Source organism: Chroicocephalus ridibundus, chromosome 6 (assembly GCF_963924245.1).
Source record: "Chroicocephalus ridibundus chromosome 6, bChrRid1.1, whole genome shotgun sequence".
Taxonomy (NCBI): Eukaryota; Metazoa; Chordata; class Aves; order Charadriiformes; family Laridae; genus Chroicocephalus; species Chroicocephalus ridibundus.
The window spans coordinates 58,384,726-58,396,111 of NC_086289.1; the positions used below are offsets into that span (position 1 = coordinate 58,384,726).

The following is an 11,386-nucleotide window of genomic DNA, read 5'->3' on the forward strand; positions in this document are numbered from 1 at the left end:
AGAGCTTGTTCCACCAGCTCCTGCCTGCCTTCTCCGGGACCGAAGTTAGTGACGGAGACCTGATTCTGCCCAAGCTGGGGCAGAACAACCTCAAGCGGTGGGACGGCAGCCTTCAGGTCATGGCAGAAGAGTGGCTGCTCTGGCAGAGCCTCCAGCCTTTGACCGGCTCCGCAGGGGCGTGCAGATGGGGCTGCAAGGGCATGCCCTGCCCGCTGGAGATTTCTGCTTCAGATGCCCTTTGGGAAGGAAAAACATCGGCTTCTCAAGCTTCAGGAGACAGGGCGAGGAGGGAAAGCTCCTGCTGCGCATACGCACACTCGCACGTGCAGAGGCTGTAGCTCTCCGACAGCAGTGGGGTACGGCACGGCCTGCAGCCGGGCTCTTCCCTGCATCCATCCCTGGCTGCGCCCGCTGAAAGCCACAGTCACTCCCAACACCTTCTCCAGGGGCAGAAGCACGGTGGGTCCCTGCAGGAACAGCATTTTCCAGTCCGCCCCCCCCCATCTTTTGGAAAGATCAGCCTATTTTTGTGTTGGGCTGGGGAGAAGCCCCTGAGGCGGTGGGTGGAGTGTAAATCCCTCCTGTCCCACTTGCAGCAAACAAACCCCAACCAAGTCACGCTCAAACTATTTTCTGCAATGACAGGAGAACGCACTTTTCTGCATTTTACCAGCCTGAGAGGACACTCGGGATCTGCTTTTTCCATTCTCCCCACCTGTTGCTCTCTACCGCAGCCCTTGCACCACCTTTGCTCTGGGTGCCGAGCACCCTCATGGCACCGGAGCAATGAAACGTGCTGGCAGGGGTGCCTGGAGCACCCGGGCAGGCAGCTGCCTGTGAGCCTCTGCCTGCCATCCCCGAGCTTCCCACCTGGAATAGCTGCGTTTCGGTGTGTCGTGCTGGCTGCCCGCTCCCCTGCCATCGGCAGTGGTCCAGCAAACAGAGAGGCGGCGGCGGTTGGTGCACGACCCCAAACCCTGCACACACACCTCTGCCAGGAGCACCTTGCCCATGCCCGTTCCCGGCTGCAGGGCATCCTCCCCTGGCAGCTTTTAAGCAAGCGGAGCAGCGTTTCGCTAAGAGATGCTCCCCTCTCCCTGACCGCTGCGTTAGAGACTGGCAAAGCCCGGGGGGGAGAGACATCTGTCTGCTGCCACTGTCACCAGCGGGTGCTCTCTCCTGCCCAGCTGGAGAGTGACACGGGAAGGGGAGGGTGGCTGTGGCCGGCCCTCCAGCCCTGGGATCAGGCTGCAGAGGTACTGACTCCCAACCGGGAACTGGGAGAGCTCGGCTCAGCCCAGCTGCGTGGGGACAGCAGGGACACAGCACGGCCCTCCTGGAGCTCACTCCCCCCCGTCCTGTCATCAGCCCGCCGGGCCCAGGGCAGCTCGGCTCACACCCTGGGGACACCAACAACTTCCCAACTTACTACCGTTGCCTTTTTAGAGAATAATTTTGCTGTCTGAGTTTGGAGCAGACTGAATCCGAGCTTGGATGCCTTTTGAGCGAGACCCATCCCCTCGCCACCTCCCCTGCAGGTCCCAGCCAGACCGGAGCTTGTGTCCCAGAAAAGCCCCTTCCCACACCAGATGGGGAGGCAGTCCGTGGCTGTCCCTGCAGCCTGGGGATTGGGATCCTCTCTGGGATCCTCCCTGGCCCCCCAGTTCCATCAGCTCACATCTCCAAACCCAGGGCTTCCCGCTGCCGGCACAGGGAATCCTGCAGCAGCGAGTCCCAGGGGTTAACTGCACCTTGCGTGGGACAGTGCTGCTTTCCAGTAGCTTTGAAATACCTTCTTCTCCCCTTTCATCCCCTGAAACAACCTGAAGAACGAGTTGCAGACAGCCTCTTTCCACTGGCCAGGCGTGCTGAACACCTCCACGGCCCTCCTGCCTTCCAAAGCAAAAGGCCCCAGCAATTTTTACTTAATGAGAAAGACACTAACGAGCTTATCTGGCCTGGCAACATGAAGGAATGGCTGACTCGGACCGTTTCTCTGCCCATCGAAAGGGTGTGTGGTTTTAGAACAAAGCTGAGAACCGACACACGTTGAGACACCAGTGAAGTGCGTAGCCTCCCCCAGGCTGCGTTAAAGGCTTGGTGGCAGCCATCTTCTCCACCCTGGGGGACAAGGGGATGCTGCCCTGTCCTTCCCGACCCTTAAGGTCCCTTTTCTCAGTATCCGAGTCCCCCACCCGGCCATCCGGGGACCCCAGCTCCCGTGCCCCAGCACAGTCCCGCTCCTTCGGCGCCTGTCCCCGCTGCCCAAACCGCTTCAAACCCGGCCCAAAGCCCTCGGGACGGGGCCGGGACCGGCTCGGTGAGGGGCTCCGAGGTCGCGGGCTCCGAGGGCCGGGGGGGGGCGAAGGCCACCAAGTCGGTCCCGGCCGGGGCGGGAGGTGGCGGCTGGGCGAGCGGCTGTCCCGCCTGGGTCGCCGGATTTTCCCACGGCTGGAAAGGGGCGAGCTCACGGCGGGTCCCCGGTCCCCCCCCCTCCACCCCTTGCTGCAGCCCCGCGTCCCGCCGCCTCTGTCCCCTTACTTGGAGGCGGCAGCGCGGTGCCATCGGTGGCGGGCGGCGGGACCGGCCAGGTCGCTCCGGCGGCGGCGGCGGCGGCGGCGGCGGCTCCGGGGCTGCCGGTTACCGGCCTGGCTGGGCAGCCCGGCAGCTCCCCGCTCCCTCGGCGAGGCGGAGCCGGAGCCCGGCGGGGGGATGCAGGGGGATGCGAGCGGGCCCAGCCCGCTCCGCTCCGCTCCGCCCGCCTCTACCGGCACCGGCGGGCGGCCGGGAGGGCTGGGGGGAGGAGGAGGAGGAGGAAGAGGAGGAGAAGGAGGAGTTGGGGGGAAGAGCCCGGCGGCCCCGACCGCGCCCCCGCCCCTCCCCGGGCCCGGGGCAGCGCCGGGAAGCGCCGTGGCGGGGAGCAGCCGACCTGCGAGGAGGACCGGGAGCCGCCTTTCCATCATAAAACTCATTTATTACGAATTCCCACACCCCCACACCCCCCCTATAGCGGCAGGACTTTCCCCATTTCCCACCGGCCTCGCACCGTGCCCCGCAGCCCCACCGCTCCCCGTCCCCATCCCCATTCCCATCTCCATCCCTGTCTCTCCATCCCCATCCCCATTCCCGTTCCCCATCCCTGTCTCTCCATCCCCATCCTCATCCCCGTCCCGCTCTCTTCCCTGGGGCTTTTTGCCCCCCTGCACCTTGGCCTCTCCCGCTTTTGAACAGATTCACCCATGGCAAAGGTTGCTCTTTCCTAAGGAACGGAACAAACCACCGAAAACAAACAAACAAAAATTGCCAAAACAGATAAAAAGCATTTTTATTTTCTTTCCATGACGCGTATGCCTGCCTGCTCGGGGGTGACACTATTTCAGGCATGTCTATTATTTATGTTTCACTATATTTATATTAATTAGAGACGCCATCCATGTACGTAGTTCTCCAGCTTCAAAAAAAAGCAAGAGAAGCAGACTGACAGCTGAAACTGAACTTTCTCGAGAGAAACAGGCAGAGAGGAACCGAATACACAGCTATAGCTCCACTCTGAGTGCTGGTCCCGTATGACATTCCTGCTCTACACCTGGGATGGCTCCAGTCCCAGCCCCACTTTCCCTCCTTCCCTCCTGGTTGGGACCCCAGAGAGATGCGTCGGGGCTCTTGGCTGGGATGCCGAGGATGACAGAGACCCCAAAGTCATGCCAGTTTAAGGGGACATGGTGGCACTCATGTCATCTGTGCCTGGGCAAAAGGAGCATCCCTTCAAAGCACCCGCTGGCCCCTGGTGATGGGCTGTAGCGAAGCACAGAGGAGTCTCACCTTGCCGAGCAGTGGAAAGAGGGCCCTGAGCTCCCCAGCTCCCATCCACGCTGACTGTCTCCCTCAGGAGTTGTAACCTGTGTCCACACCTACACGAAGTCCACACCAGACCCCCGAGACGAGTGTCCCAGCCCTGTCCTTGTCCTGTCCGATGGCTGCAGGTCACTTCCCCTCCATCCTGGGAAGGTCTCTCCGCAGGGAGGTGGAGGTTTGCCAAACCTGTGGGTGAGAGGAGGAGGAGGAAGAGAACGGGGAAGGCTCATGGCTGGACACCCACTATTACCTTCGCCCAGGCTACCGGGGCAGATCGACTCCGGGCTGGGCAGGGAGAGAACCAACCAGACCTGGTGAAATGCCTCCTGCAAAGGCTCAGCTGGCAGACACAGAGTCTGTTTCACAGAGAGAAACCTTGCCCAGCTCAGGGCTGACGCCGGCCCCTGCGGGAGCGATGCACTCGGCATGTGCTCTTACCTCCAGCAATGCTCTCTGGCCGGCAGCAGCCCTCCTCCCCTCCCCGGGGCTTTCCAGATGGCTGGGAGCTCCCGCAGCTTTTGCCAGGGGTTGGAAATGGCCCTGCATGAGTGGTGCAAGAATATCGTTTTCAGGAGGGGAGTCCAGCCCCACCACGAGAAGCTGATGGCCAAGCCGAGATGCTGCACTCCCCGACTCTGCATTGGGTTTGCTAATGCTTTGCCCAGGCTGTTGGTGAAACACTCCCAGCACACCCAGATGAGAGACTTTTATTCTTTCTCCACATCCAAGTAGGTATTCCTTCCAGGGATTAATTAGTAAATTAAAATGGTAGAAAGACAAAATTATTATGATTGGGCATAAGCCTCAGTGATGATGTCTCTCTCCTGCAGATCTGCATGCTCTGTCCCTGCACATTCCTGCCTCCCTCGAAGGGCTGCGGGCAGCGGATTCACCCCCTGGATTGATTCCCTTAGTGGGAAAGACCCCGGAGGTGTGGTTTGGGTGGACAACAGCTACCTATGGGTGCCTTAAACACCGATCCCCAGGCCCAAAAGCCCTGACCGTGGGGCCTGAAGTGCTCTGCACCCACAGAAGGAGGCTGCCTTTGCTGGGGGTGCTGGCAGCAGCTGCGAAGCCTCTGGGCGCTGCCCCCGTGCAAGCTGGAGGTGAAAACCCCAGGTCTGGAGAAGTGGGATGAAAACTGTATCCACACGGGGACACTGTCCCGTTTCACAATCTCCCCCTCTGGGGATTCTTAATTTCTCCGTGGTCACCAGCAGTTTACCTACACCCTCCCTGCCGTGCCGATGGCTCCCTGCCGTCAGTGATGACCCACCACCCGCCAGAGACCCGGCGGCCGGGGCTGCCCGGGGCCACCTCATCACCACCTGCTGCCAAGCCCTGTGCCTCCAGGCCGGGCTGGCCAAGCCTCTCTCTCCAGATTAATGCGAGTGATGTGCTGAAAGCTGGATTGATTAGAGCTGCAGCTCCGTTTTCCAGCCCTGTCCAAAAAAGCCATCACATTTTGCCTGGAAAAATATTGCCCTTCTTAAACGAAGTCCCTTATTCTGATGCTCAGTAATTTCTTCTTTTTCCCTGGTTCCCCCTGGCAGGGCCCAAACCCCAGTGGGGAACAGCAGGCAAAGCCATAGGCAGAAAGCTCAGGTCCCTGCGGCCTTGGGGGTGAAATCCCGTCCCTGTCCCCTCTGCCCAGCACCCACAGGATTCGGGCATCCGGGCTCCCAAGGAGGTGGCTGCTTCGTCCAGGGTGGGCACAGAAGCAGGGCAAACCTTATTTTGGAGCCACCCAAAGGGAAGAGGATGCCTTTCTCAGTGCAACAAGTGAAGGAGAGATTAAAAATGTCTCTTCGTCACCTGGGCAGACTCAGGGAATTTTAATCAGCTCTCTTCTTGCTTTAACTCTCGTTAATTTGCTCTCGAAACGTTGACCCAAGGCGACGCCGAGGTTTACCGCTAACTCAGTTGTAGTGGCACCTCCCCTGCCTGGGCTCTGTTACGTAGGGGAGAAGGAATCCCTAGCAATTATAACTTGATTATTTTACTGAACGTGCGATTACAAATGGGAACCGCAGAGCCCGTTAGGGCTCTGAGTAATGAGCGCTGCAGTCAAGATACAATTAAAACGAGCCCAGGCTCCCCTGGCCCCAGCTCTTGCTCCAAACACAAGCGGGCTGCTCGGAAAGCCTTCACCCTCCCACCCACCCTCAGCGACCAGAGGAAAGATGATTTCAAAGGGGGGAAAAAAAACAAAAAACAAAAAACACTTGAGAAATTTCCAGGCTGATTTTATTTTCTTTTTTTTTTCAGCTTTTGTTCTGCTCGGCGGCAGTGCCCCGGGGACGGGCAGGGAGAAGGACGAGCTCTCCCGCTCCTGGCCGTGGGTGGTCACCAGTGCTATATTAAGTCGCGGTGAGCCTGGAGAGCCGCAGATTAGGCTGGAAATTAGAAAACGCGGCGGGGATGGGACATTCCTTGCGAGGGACTCAGCCGCAGAGCTGGGAGATGCCAGCGTGGCCAAACTGTCCCCTGCCCAGCTGCCGGTCATGGCGATGCGGGGTGTTCCTGGGGCATCATGCTGGGGTTCCTGCACCCAGCGAGCTGAGCCCGCGGCGGGCAGGAGAGCCGGCCGCGCCGCCGCTTTCACTGCCGTGTGCTTTCCCAAAGAACTTGGTGTCACCTCAGCGGGTCTTTCTCAGGCTCCTGCCTGGAGGTTCTGCGCGTCGTGGGGGAAACAAGAGCACCTCCGCTGCTGGCTGCCGGCTGACTCTATCCCTGCCTCCCGCGCCCAGAGAGCAAACGGCTCGGCTCTCCCCCGCCGCGTGATTTTTAAGTGGGATGACATTCTGGAGGGTGAAATATTTCTAATTGTGGAATCTATGGGGCTGGCGTCATGGGGGAGCGCTGGCAGGCAGCAAGCGGGAGCTGCAGCGATGCAGTCAGAGGGAGGACGTGCAGCAGCGCCAGCAGCAGCTCTCCAAGGCTGCGCAGCTCTCACCCGCCCAAGCCCGGCTCCTGCGCGGAGCCAGCCCGCTGTCGGGGAAGGATGGTGCGAGTGAGTCAGGGATTTGGGCGAAGCGGCGTTCTCCCGAGGCTGGAGGAGGACCCACGCTGAGATGGCGACCGGCGGCATGGACCCTGCGAACCTCCGCTCAGCACAGGCTGGAGAAACCCAGGTGGGAGGGAGCCGGGCGACCAAGAGCAGTGCTAGGGGCTGAATCATAGCACCCATGGGTGCTCTGCTAAACACTAGGCCTGCCCTGTTTCCCCTTGAGTGATCTTGAGTCTGCGGAAGATGATGACAGTGACAATGCAACGGCTCAGAAAGGGACAGCATCACAGCATCACGGCACCAGAAGCTGCCAGCAGGGATGGCCACACATCCGAAACGCAGGGTGCAACGCCGCACCTTCCCACCCACGTCCCAACCCTGTTGCTCCCCAAAACTACAACTTGCCAGAGCAAAGACGCGAGGGATGCTTCAGCCCAGCCGTGCAGGAGGTGCTCTGCCTGTGTTGGTGTGATATTGCGTTAATAAAACAGGTAGAAACGTGTGCTGTAGACTGCCATATCTGTGCTCCCAGTCGTTCTTTTAACTCCAGTAAATAGCATAGTGGAAAAATCACACATTCAATGAAATACATGGAAAAACCCTCTTGTACAGAGATACCAATGTATCATCTGCAACCCGAAGCGGCCCACGCTGCGGGTGACAGTTCGCTGCGCAGCTGGGTGCCTCCAGCAGGAAAAGGGAGGTGGGAGGAGGAGGGCAGGTGAGGAACACCAAGCAAATCTGGGGTGCAGGAGCCCATGGCGAGGCAGAGCCCCGGCTCCGTGTCCTCGGGGCGGGCGTGGGAAGAGCGGGCTCTCGCCTTCCCTCGGCTCTCGGCTCTCAGGCTGCTGCCTTGCTCGGAGCGGAGCAGGGAAGGAAGTCAAAGAGCTGTCAGGTGTTGTTAGCGGTGTGACATCTCTTAATAAGGCCCATCTGGTTGGAAGGCAGCGGATCCGGCAGGATTTCTGCAGGCCTGATGGTGAATGCTTTTGCCAAGGTTTTACAATCAGCATTAATAAACACGCCGGGGCGGCGTTTGGCACCGTGAGCTCAAACTTCCCCGGCTGAGACTGAGAAAAACCAGAATTACAGCAAAAATCCTTGCTGCACAGCAGAGCTCCCGGGCAACTCATTCCACCTTCTGGGATGTGTGGATCCCGCACAGCCTGCAAACACCCACCTGGTTGCGGGGCAATTCTGGGGGGGGGTAGCTGGTTCCTACGGATGCCCCATCTCGCTGGGAGTCTGTGCATGGATCCTGCATCCTTAACCAAAGGACTGGCTGGGCTGCCCACGTTTTCCACCTGCCTTTCATCCCCGAAGAGCCCCCAGACCCTTATCCGAATCTCCATCCTTCTCGTCCTGCGTCACTGCACCACAAGGGACACGAGTGGCTGCGTGGGGCGATAATCATGGCATTGGAACTCCCTGTCCGCCGGGAAGAGGGACCGCGGGGAGACTGCGGGGATCAAACCCGCTGTGACAAACCTGCGTCTCAGCAGTGGGCTTGTGTCATGCAGGCAGCGGGCACTTTTAAAGCAGGATGGCACTGTATAGAAAGTGTCTGGGAGGGAACAGCTGGACCCGTAGGTGTGTAATAGCGGCAGAAAAAGCCCATGTGATTTAGGGAAATGCCACATTTGGGGATGATGAAAGGGTAGAGCTGAACGGAGTGGCTGTCGATGAATCACAGGGCTTTAGGGAACACACTAGCGGGTGTTTAAACTACTCTGCGAAGCTTGCCTCAGTTCTGGCAGACGTTTGGGCGTCGCAGGAATGGGCTCTGCCGCCCATTCCCGGCTTCTCCCACACGAACCGGGGAAACGGCATGGGGCAGAGAGGGGAACCGAAGGCTGCGGTGCCCATGGGGGACCCACACGCTGCCATCCCTGAGGCAGGGGAAGGGGCCGGCGGACGGATGTCTTGGGCCGGAGCACCAAAGCACGTGGTCCCAGGGCGACGTGCTGGCGTGAGCCGCGCTTTGCCGGGCCAGCCCGGCCCCAGGGGCCACAGAGCCGCTGGGGAAGCACGGAGGAGATGGCTGTTGCTGCACGGGGTCGGCAGGAGCTGGCGGTTCTTTGCTTGCTGCTGCGTTTTCTGCTCCCAGCTGTGCCTGCCGGACCTCCAGCCCCGGCACGCTGTGGCAGCACTTATGGCAGGAGGAAGATGAGGAGCAGAGAGGCTGGGGTGGTGCAAGACACTGGCATCCCAAGGCACCCCGACACCCCAAGGAACCCCCTCTGCTCCTGCCCGCACCCGGCTGAGGGCTCGGCCACCCCCAGCTCCTGGGCCCTGCAGAGCCCTGAATGGTCCCTTGGGTGCTTTGCCCTCTCTTAGAATCATAGAATAGAATCAGAGAACCTTCATGGTTGGAAAGGACCTTTGAGATCATCGAGTCTAACCAAACAACCTACAATTTCTGCCACTCGAAGTGCGCAGGATTAATTTAGCCTCGTTAGAAACCCTTTTCAGGCTGAGGAGTCCGGAGCGCCAGGCGGCAGGGGACACCACGTCTCCCCATGGCAGGCTGCCCGCGGGGACAGGGGGGTCCCTGAACCAAACCACCTCGAAGGCGCTGATCCCGGGCATCCCTGCAAGTGCCCTTCCCATTCCTCCCGCAGTTTGTCCAGACCGTGTCCCTGCTGTGGCTGCGCTTCCCCAGGGTCGTGATGCTGGGTCGTAGATCTCTCCCCAAAGCCCGTCCCCAAGGGCTGGCTGGAGCGCTCCTCGCTCTGAGCGATAAGAATGACTCTAAGCATATACTTCCTTAAATCCCTTGAACTCCAGAATTAAAATAAGGATGTGGGATTTAAGTTGGAAGGGTTTGAAGCAGATATTTTTGTTATACATCATCATGCCTGTCACGAGTCTAAAATATTTGGAAGGCCTGTATAAATAGCCGTTTGATCACCTTTTCTCTGCTGGCTCCTGCTTCCCTCTATCTCACAGCTGCCATGGAGCAGGGAAACACGTGTGGCACTCGGGAACATGCGTTTTTACTTTCGGTTACTTTCTGTGTTTCCATGAGAGATGCTGTCAAAAGCCTTGTTTCATCCGAAGTAGAAGAGAGGAGAGGAGAGGACCAGGACACGCGAGGCTGCTGCTTCCCCGAGCATCACTCAGACACCCGCAGACTGTCAAGATAAAATTGTTGTCACTGAAATGCTGTCACATCACTGGGAACTACACCATGCTCTGGGCAATCGTTGTGTCAACCCCAGAACTCCCAGAGTGGCAAATGGGAATTTTTGTGACATTTTCACGGGAGAGAAGGGCAAAATAAGCCAGAACCTGTTTCCCACCTTGACAGCTGGACCAGCCGGGGGGGCCTGGGGGCATGGTTCAGGGTGTCCCACGTCTTCCTCCTCATCGCCCCGCTCCCAGGCATCATCCCAGGCCAGCAGCTGGTAGAGATGGTCTGCACCCCGAAAACACCCACCAGGCATCGGGGGCTGGGGGCAGCTCCGCCGCCGCCGCTTGCGGGGGTGGTTTGTTTTTTTTTAAAGCTATGCCAAGAAGACGTTTCCGTTAAAAGACCTTCTGGGTCTAAGATGTGAATGCACAGCCGCAGCCAGCCAGCTTGTCTCGGTTTCAGCTTAAAACCCGCCGCTGCCGGGCTGCCGGGGCCAGTGCCGCAGCCACCGGGAGATGAGAAACATTTGCCATATGCTGAGGGATTACTGTATAAAACCGAGATGCTTGGCTGCACGCCAAGGTACAGGGTTTCCAAATAGAGTCTGAATCCTGGACAGAAAAGTTCCAACTAAATATAGCCATGACAGCCTCAGAGTTGACGACTTCTTTTTTTTTTTTTTTTTTTTTTTTTTTTTTTGGGTTGAGTTCTCTTAAAATAGCCTGGGTTTGGTTTTTTTTGGTGCCCTGTCGAGGGGGCAGGTAGAGGCATGTTTACAAACAGAGGTACAAACCCAAAGAGAAGGTGGGAGGGGGAAGGTCACCCATCCTTCCGCCTGCCCTGGGATGCCCCTGGGGGATGGAGGGGATGCGGGCGCAAAGCTCCGGGGCTGCCTCCAGCCCCTCAGAGGAGGAGGAGGAACCAGGGGAGGCAGCTCTGGCCTCCTCTTCCTCCCACCCTGCCCAGGAAAGGGCTATCTGCCTAAAAACCGTTGCACAGGACCAAAAAGCTGGAGGGGGCCCATGATGGCACGGGGGACAAGAGACAAGCGGGTGGCCCTGGAGAAAGGCTGGGCACCTGCGGGGGCTCCCTCACATGAAGCTCAGCAAGAAGGAACTTCGGCGGGTGGTTTCGGCAGAGCTGGTCGTGCTGCCGGGAGCGATGGGAGGCTGAGAAAAACTTGTCGAGGAGACGGTGTTTTCACTTGAAAAAGGCGATTTGGATTTTCTGGGCTGCCAGCCCTGCTCATGCCATGCCTGTCTGAGACGTGGGCTGGATTACTCAGCCGCAGACCCACCAGCAAACGCAGAAACGAAATCAAAGCCCAGCACTGGGATGGAGCAAGGGGCTGGGATTTCAGCGGCGCTGCACGCCGGCCGAGCCTGCCC

General features: G+C 59.1%; 1 protein-coding gene across 1 annotated transcript in view; it reads right to left on the minus strand.

Moving 5' to 3' along the window:
- The window catches only part of LOC134517479 (diacylglycerol kinase gamma-like), a 28,713-nt gene extending 25,915 nt beyond the window's left edge, over nucleotides 1-2,798 (minus strand). Inside the window, exon 1 of the mRNA XM_063339017.1 lies at nucleotides 2,542-2,798. The gene's annotated coding sequence lies outside the window, so the exon portion shown is untranslated. The remainder of the gene's footprint in view (nucleotides 1-2,541) is intronic.
- Nucleotides 2,799-11,386: the final 8,588 nt, after the last annotated feature.